Below are 9,485 nucleotides of genomic sequence, written 5' to 3'. Positions count from 1 at the left end.
TCCTTCTCCTTTACCCAGCACGATGTCCTTCTCCTTTACCCAGCATGATGTCCTTCTCCTTTACCCAGCATGATGTCCTTCTCCTTTACCCAGCATGATGTCCTTCTCCTTTACCCAGCACGATGTCCTTCTCCAGGGGCTGGTCTCACCTGACAATGTCCAAAGGATACTCTCCATCTTTGCCTCTGAGGCGCACGCTGGCCATGCTTCCTCCACGATGTGCTTGTTCCTCGGGAAGTCCCTGGGACTTTCACTGTGCCTCGCACAATAGGCACTCCAGGTGGGTCTGCTAAGTACTGGCCTAACACAACGAGAGCCGAAACAACTCCTGCCCCGCATCCACCCACATGAAGTCAAGTCCTGGGGCGTGGGAAGAGAGACCCCATAAGCACAAGAGCCACAAATATTCCTTTACAGACCCACTGTCATCAAGTGGGCGCCGACTCACAGTGACCTTCTGTAGGGTCTCCACGTCTGTACATCTTGACAGAATGGTCAGCCTCATCTTTCTCCTGAGGAAAAGCTCGTGGGTTTGAACTGCTGACCTTGTGGCTAGCAGTCCCGTGGCTAACCTACAGATCACTGGGGCTCCTTTTCTTCTACATAGAACTGTTCTGAGCCAGGAGCCCTGGTGGCATGGTGGTTAAGTGCTTGGTGGTTAATGGAAAAGTGAACGATTCAAACTCACCGGCCACTCCTGGTGGGAGGGGATGGGGCAATCTGTAGGGATTCTGTGAGGAGTCCAATCTTGGAAACCCTGCAGGGCAGTTCTACTAGGTCCTATAGGGTCACACTAAAGCACACACTCACAACAACAACCAGGACAGCAAGGTCAGGAAAGACACGGCATGGAGAGTCCCCTCGGTGGGGCGAGGGAGTGTGCATGCCATGGCAAAGGGAGAAGGCTGCTGGGGGTGGGGTGGGGGAGCGGTGTGGCTCTGGGGGGAGGCCCGAATAGGCCCATCTCATCAAGCACATTGCCAAAGCTGGCCCCTTACAATGATGAGCATTATTTTACAACATTGATCTAGCTAACATAAAACCAGCCTTTCCACCATGTACAGGAATTACATTCACCCTGCAGTGTAACCATCACCACTATTTCCAAAAGTCTCCCATCACCCCACATAGGAACCCCATTTAGCAATAGCTCTCCATCCCCAACTCCGCCGGCTCTGGTATCCACAAATCTGCTTCCATGGCTACCTTCGTCTGGTCTGCACATGTCACAGAAGGGGACTCACCACATGATATTCTTTGGAGTCTGATGTATTTCCCTCCGCACGGTGTTTTCAAGGCTCATCCATGTCGTAGCATGCGCCGGAACGGCATTCATGGTCATGGCTGGATGACGCACCCATTCTATGTAGATCCCAAGGAGCTCTGGCGGTGTAGTTGGTCACGAAAGGTCAGCAGTTGATCCTCGGGAGAAAGATGAGGCTGACAATGCCTGTAAGGGTTAAAAGTCTCAACACGCCCCAGGAAGCAGGTCTGCTCCGTCCTATAGGGTCAGCATGAGTCGGAGTGAACTAGCTGCAGTGAGAGATGGATAGTCCGCACTGTGCATGTCCAGTAAGGTGCTGGAGGACATGGGGTAGCGTACACAGCAGTGGATGCAATCCCATCTGCTTGAGTCCTGCTTTCCAGGGATATGGTGGACAGATTCCCGAGGTTACCAATTATTTTGAGGGCTCATGTATTGGGGAGACGGTTATTAGCAGTGAAAAGACGTTAGGGGAAACCACAAGAAGTCTTCCAGAAAGCTCTAAGACAGGACGGAAAGGCTACGCCAGCCCCCCACTCCCCCAGGACTCAGGCCCTACCTCTCTTCAGGCCTTGATCCCGCCCTGCCCTGTGCACCACAGGGAGTCACGTTGGCATGCACTTGCTTCCAGAGTGGTTCTGGGCCCGTGACTTGACCTGCGATGCCCCAGCGAAGTGGTGGGAGTGGCTGTAGAAAATGCCAAGACAGTCTTGGAAGACTCTTCTTTGAGCTGGTCTGCTTGGAAAGAGGAAAGGAACTGGACTTAATGGGTAGGACAGGAATCCAGGCAAAGGCTGCTGCGGACAGCGAGCGAGACGCTGGTTTGACAGTTATTGGAGGAGCTTTGTCATGTTTATATGTTGAAGAGATGGAGCCAGCCCAGGTCACAAACTACAGGTGAAGCAAACTGGACTTCATCAAAATGGATAACTTGCACTCTTTGAAAGATACCATTAAGAACGTGAAAAGAAATACCGATGTGTGTCTATACATAAGTATATTACAGATGATGTTACACGTTCTGTGAACGTTAATACACATCCATATAACTTATTGATAGATATACATGAACATATATATATACATGAGGGGCCTTCACAGAGTTCATGGAAAATGGAATTCACAGATGACAAAATTTTTTCATGAACTTTTACATGCCCTTCGTGTGGTGGTGTCTGTGTGGATGCTGAAGAAATAATCCTTATAGATTTTTCTCCAATGACACAGGACGATATGGGAGCTTATCAGGGAGAACTTTTAAGAAAACAGAAAATGGCATTGGTGAGAGAAAGGCAAGGATTGTTCCCACCACGACAATGCACCTGCTCATTCTTGGAGGGCAGCATCTCACCACGACAATGCACCTGCTTATTCTTGAAGGGCAGCATCTCACCAGGACAATGCACCTGCTCATTCTTGGAGGGCAGCAACGGCTGTCCTGCAGGGACTTCGCTGTAAACTCCCTCCCCCACGCCCACCCCATCCACAGGACAGCCTTGCCCTTGCCCCTCAGACTGCTCTTGGCCCCCCAACTTAGAGAGCCCTGAGAAGGAGCACAATTGGGGTCCCTTGAGGATGTACAATGTCATTTTGACTTGGTGCAAAACCCAAGAGTGTTGATTTCTCCAGGGAAGATTTGAAAGAGACCAGCAAGGAGGGTATGCAAGAAAACAGTCGCTGTGATTTTGCTATCTTTCTTTAATAAAAATGTCTATGAATTTGTAGCAATTTTTTAACCCACCCTTGTATATTATATATTAATATTATGTAGCCACAAAAGAACGAGCTGCTGATGCATGCAAATAGAGAGAGAGAGAGATCTCAGAAACATTGTGCAGAACTAAAGAAGTCAGGCACAAAAGAGTAGATAGGATCCCATCTACATGAAATTCTCTTACAAGCAAAATGAATGTAGAGTGAGGGGTTGGGGAGGAATTGACTGCACATGTCAAGTTTTGTCGGGGGGATGTGCGGTCATGGGACTGCTTGGCATTTGGATTGTGACAAGAGATGTATGCATTTGCGAAAGGTCTTTCCTTGGTCAAAATAGGTGCATTTTACTTTATATAAGTTATACCCCAATATGGCTGATTAAACTTTTTTTTTTAAGTACAGGAGATGGAGGATAATTGAAGACTCACTTGGAAGTGTAAGATGGGACTGAAACAAGACATGCTTCCTTCTCTGAAGGAAGGGGAGGAACGGGTGATGACCGGTGGTGCAGTGGGAGGTACGGGTGATGACCGGTGGCGCAGTGGCTAAAGGACTAGGATATAAACCAAAAGGTGGGCTGTTCAAACCCACCCGCCTCTCTGGGAGAAAGGCGTGGCAGTGTGCTTCCATAAAGATGGAACGCTTGGGGATCCTGTGGGGAAATTCCCCTCTGTCCCACAGACTTCCTGTGGGTTGGAAGCAGTGGCTTTGGTCGGGTTGCCACAGGGAAAGTGACCTCTGTGTGTCCGAGTAGCCGTGAGCTTCCCCTGGTTTCCAGTGACTGGTTCTCTAGAAGCAGATCCCCAGACCTTTCTTCCCCTGGGCAGACTCCAACCTCCAACCTCTCATCAATGAGTCTGGGAACTGTTGGCACCACCCGAGGACTCCACCGGGGCACCGCGATTCCAGTCAACTTGATGCCCACTGGATTTTTTTCTTCTACTTAAAATTGTTGCTGCTGCTGTTTAGACCTGGATGAAAGGAAGCAAGAAGACAGGGCGATATAGATGTTTCTGGAAGACGTGTTTGTGTGTGGAGGGGTGGTGGGGAGCAGCGAGTCCCTGGGGCCACAGTGGAATGTAAGTGTAAGTGTACGTGTACGTGTAAGGAAGCACGCCTATCTTCCGTGAGGAAGGCGTGATTGCTGTAAGCGGGCACCAGGCAGGCCTCAGGGGTTACCCAAGATCACGAAGGAATGAACCCAGGAGTGTAGGCTGTTAGCCACAGACTCACAGCAGTCCCACCTCCCAGACTATTTGCATAATGTGATTTTACAGTTGTCATGAGTCTGGGGTCCAGTCAACCACTCCGGAGCCTCGGAGCTCTCTAGAAGCCTCTGCCCCTTACTGTGCCGGCTTTGTTCTTGTTTTTGCCCTGGGTTTTAGGGGAAAGAGACAGCCCGGCATCGTCTTCCACACGTTATTTGGAAGTATTGTGACAGCCAAGAAATTGGGCTGGTGTCAAGAGAAACCGCAGCGGCGGCTTCCTTTTTATTATTTTGTAAAAAGCAATTTTGATCTTTCAAGCCCTGAGAGAAACAGTTGACTAACTATTCCTCTGTGGTGGGTGTGTTGGTTCCCATGTTTATCTTGTCTTGGAGCTTCACAGGATGCATTCCTCCTTCTGGGCCTTCCCACCTTGGGTCTCTCTCACCTGGAACCCCCATCCCGGGGCGCCTGGAATCTGGGATATCGAGGTAAGAGGAGTGCAGCTTGGGAAGGAAGCCCCGGTGGCGTGGTGGGTCACGAGCGAGCTGGGTTGCCAACCCTCATGTCGCCAGCAGTTCGAATCCACCAGTTGCTCTGAAGGAGAAGGCTCAGGCTGGCTGGTCCTGTGAAGACTGACAGCCTTGGAAGCCCCAGGAAGCAGTTCTGCTCCGCCCTACAGGGTCACTGGAGTGAGTGCCAACTCAGGGACAGTGGGTTTAGCTGGACCTTTCTGGGAAGGGGCTTCCAGTGGTCTTGTGATTGCAAGAGACAGCAAACCCTCCCCTGTCTGAAACAAAACAGGGCATCTACAGTTCATGGAACAGAGAGTCTGGGGGGCGGGGGTCCAACGGTGGCTGGGCTGAATCCAGGCCCCCAGCCTGGAGGCCATGAGGACATGGTGCGTGTCTCTCCTTTCCCTGCCTCTATTTTGGCTTTAGTCTCAGGCTCTCATTTTACAAATCTGGCAGTTAAGCCCTATCCCAAATTCCTCGAAGGTTCACATTCTTTTCATGAAGCCATGAGAATGGGCTTTCTTGGCTCGCTTAGGTCTGACTTGAACCAGGCACCGCCATCTTTGAACCAATCATTGTCACTGGGGAAACACATTGTGTGGACTGGCTTGGGCTCTTTCTTGTTCTTGGTCCAGATTCTCTATAGCAGCAGAACCAGATAGATAGATACATAGATACAGAGATACAGAGATGATAGATACATAGATAGATAGATAATAGATAGATGATAGATAGATACATAGATACATACATAGATACATACATACATGGATAGATAGATACATAGATAGATAGATACATAGATAGATAGATAGATGATAGATAGATAGATAGACAGATACATACATACATACATACATACATACATACATACATACATACATACATAGACAGACAGGAGAGATTCAAAACCTATAGGGAAGGTGACAGGAAAGAGACTTCCGCTGACTCCCAGCACTCTGGAGCAAGGTCCGAACTCTACAGGTCAGGCATCAACTTGGAAACATCTGCAGGCTGCGTCTTCAGAAGCATGCCGTGTCAAGTGTGCAAGAGAGCAGAAAGGAGAGAAGGAGCAGGTTCTGTCTCGGTATCGATTTGTAGTCTAGAGGCAGAACACCCTAAGGAAACTCCTTTTCAACCGATTCGTCATGTAGATCACATTACAGAAAGCGATCGCCTCATGAAACAGTGACGCGTGTCTATTTGACTAACTCACTGAGCACCACAGCCTAACCAGTGCATAACTGGTCATCGCAGACCTCAGGGCAAAATCAATGGTCTGAGGGGTGTGGAGGGAAGTGTCCTCCCTAGGACAATATGACAGCAGTGACCACATGAAAAGGTGGGGGAAGGTCTGGACAACCAATGTCCCCCATATTCCGGAACACTACCAAGCCCCCCAAGACTCGCTAGCCTAACCAGGCTACCTCATAAAGGAAAATCAAGCTCACTGCCGTAGAGTCAGTTCCAATTCACAGCGACCCTGGACAGGATTTCAGAAGATGTTCAGCTTTACGGATGCAGATTGCCTCCTCTTTCTCCCTTGGAGCTATGGGTGGGTTTGATCTGCCCACCTTGTGGTTAGCAGCCCAACACTTACTCAACAGAGCAAAGGTCAGTGGGCTTCTTAATTCCTGAAGGGCTTGCTTAAGCCCCCTCAGGAGCAGATGTGGTCTCTATCTGCTCTTGGGCAGAAAGCCAAAGGGATTACTTTAGGCCGGTTCCCATGACTGCCAGTGCTGGATTACCCAATAAGAAAGGGTGTAATTGTGCTTACTTACTAAGCTGTAGTGAACAATTTCATGTAGTTCCACCACATCAAAGATTCTACTTCTAAGTGTAGACAGCATCTGTCTCTCTCTCCCAACCCCACAGCAACCTCCTGTGGAATCAAAGCTTCTTTTCAAATATACAGTCCCTGATGGGGACGGAGTATCCAGTATGCAAGGCCAACACGGGCTTACTTGTGCTTACATACTAAAAATTCATGGGAAATAGTTCACTGTAGATAAGTAAGTAAGCACAAGTAAGCCTGTGTTTACTTTGCTTATTGGGTAATCCACCGATACAGTTGATCCCCATCTTTGTCTTCATTTCTCCTCCAAGTGAACCCCCAAACCTCACTGATCTCATTTAGCTGGATATAAAAACACAAGTTCAAATTGCCCAGGTTCAAGCTGCAGCTCCGCCATTTCCTAGTTGAGTAGTCTTGAGCAGGCTCTTCTCTGAGTCTAATTCCCCAGCTATAAAATGGGGATAATAATTGTGCCTGCCTTATCGGTATTAGGTTAAGAGGATTATTTATAGGAGCTTGCTCATATAATGTGCAACACCTGGTGGGTTGGTTGTTCTCCTTTTGTCCTCTACCCTAAGATCCATTCACAGCTGTGGTAGTTCCATGCTTTCGTGTCAACTTGAAGTGTAGGGTGGAGTCTAGCCTGTCAATTAGGTCACAGCCTGATGGTGCCTCCTTGTGGGCATGGACTCCTCATGAGGAGGGTCCTAGGAACCTTCCCCCCCCTCCCCACCTTCATGCTAGCCAGCCATGCTGAGACCTGCCAGAGCCCTATGACCCACTACCACCATTGGACCCACAGGACCTTGCACCCGCCGGCCTGCACCCCCCAAGCTTACTTTACTGCCTCCTGCATCATTGCATTTGGCTGAATGAGTCTGAAGAGGGACGTATGGTAAGGTGACCAGACGTCCCACTTTTGGCAGGACAGTCCCGATTTTTGGAAAGAATGCACGACAAGCTAGGGAACGGTCTATTTGGTCCATATAGACCAAGTTTTTAATCAAGACCCCCCCCCCCGCTCCCCCGGTCGATGGTGTCCCTCTTTAAATCTGGCCACCTCAACATATGGACTAGTATTGAACTTATGGACTTGAGTTGGACCGGACTGGGGTGTTCTTCTGATTTATAAAGTTACTTGATATAACGCTCTTTCTTACACATATATGAGTGTTCTGGATTTAGTTCTCTAGTCAACCTGGCCTAACAGAGCAGCCTTTCTCTACCTGCTTGAGTGCAGGTAACTGACCCTTTCATTGCCCCCAATCACCTGGGCTCCTTCCAGGTTCCAATTGGGTTTGGTAACGAGGTTGGGCTGTTTCTAACCTGTTCTCTCTCAGAACTGTGTCACGTCTCTGGCAGTGGCTGAAACCCTCTGTGCACTCCACCCTCTGCCATGCGCCCCCTCCTCCACGACACCAATTCTCATTTCCTCTTCCCATCACTATTCTGGCAACTTCTGTTGGGTACTATTTGCTTTCATCGCCTCTCAGCTCTGGAGACTTCACACTGTTGATAAGCTCCGAGTGTCTTAATATCCCTCATTTGCTCTTAATCCTGCTCATGCCACTGTAACGTCTCTTCATTAAGATAGCTTCCTTTGAGCCATCTGGCATAGACACTGGCCCCTGCTGGGACCCTGACTAATACAGTAGTTGGGAACCGGAGTCGTCCCAGGAAATCTCAGCAAATTAAGATTCTGCACATTTCTCGTGTATTCAATAAGTGCGTGAATGGCCTTCTTGCTGCAGAAACGGAACACGGGGACTCCGTGGCAAGGAGGGGCCTTACGATTATTCATATTGTTGCTGGTGGTTAGGTAGGATGGAGCACAGGGTTGGAAGTGGTCAGCTGACTGCCGTACTTGATTGCTATGGCAACGGTGCACTGGCTACTTCTGACCACACTGGAGAATTTACCAAAGAGAAGAGAAAGCTCTGAGGTTTAAACTCCCAACTCCAGACATGGGTCTAGACGCAGGCAGTTTCCATGGAAGAGCCCCTTGTCTCATGCAGCCTGCCTGTGGGTCAGGCCTAACAATGCAGTTCTGTTGGGGGAAGGCTTGCAATGCCCGTCAGGGGTACGCTTTCCCCCAGGCTCTGTGTGAGGTTAGCGCTCTGCCTGGGAAGGCATTGCCTCAGGAGATCTGGGTGAAGACACTGGTACTGGCACAAACCAATGAAACGCCAAATCTCCCTTGCTCCAGAAAGCACCAATTCCTCCTTCTTAGAACAAGTTTTCTTGGTTTTCGTGGTTCGCTTTGTATAGAGAATTGGGTGCAGGGTTACTGAGCAGAACATTGGCTTTCCATGCCGCTCTTCATAACCGCCTTAGTCCAGCGCACCCATCGCAGCCCCTCAATGCACCATCACGTATCCTGGTTCCCCCTTCTTTCCAACCCTCCGAACTGTGTGCTTGGATAAATGCTGCCTTTGCCGTCTTACATGGCCGGTGTTCTAAGGGGGGCACACCGCACCATTGCTCCTCTTCTGCTCATAGGCTTGTCTGCTGTGTGGCTGAAAAGGAGCCAGGAGGGAGAGTTCAGTTCCAGACCTGAAGGTGACAAGGGCCAGGACCTTGGGGTTCCACTAGCCTTTATCTGCTGAGTAAGCCAGCTCACTCTCTTTGAGAATTTTGAGTTCTGGTCCACGTTTTTCTCCCACTCTCTACAAAACTTCCTTTTAAAAAAAAATCATTTTATTGGGGGCTCGTACAACTCTTATCACAATCCATACATCCTAAGAACTGGTCCTAAGAACTTTCCATGCTGCCCCCTCTGCTCCACCACATTTGTGGCTACATTCGCAGCAAAAGCAAAGGTACATAGACCCAGCTCCTCTCCAAACCTATATATCCTTGGGAATAGACCTGCCATCTCCTTCCTACGCCTGTTCAGCGTGTGTGTGTGTGTGTGTGTGTGTGTGTGTGTGTGTGTGTGTGTGTCTGTCAAAGCATCACAACTATTGCAGGATTGTGTACACGGCAGACCGTGT

Source organism: Echinops telfairi, unplaced genomic scaffold (genome assembly GCF_000313985.2).
Source record: "Echinops telfairi isolate 266 unplaced genomic scaffold, ASM31398v2 ScPeMD7_7424;HRSCAF=8462, whole genome shotgun sequence".
In the NCBI taxonomy this organism is placed as follows: domain Eukaryota; kingdom Metazoa; phylum Chordata; class Mammalia; order Afrosoricida; family Tenrecidae; genus Echinops; species Echinops telfairi.
Note: the sequence above shows the minus strand (reverse complement) of the source record.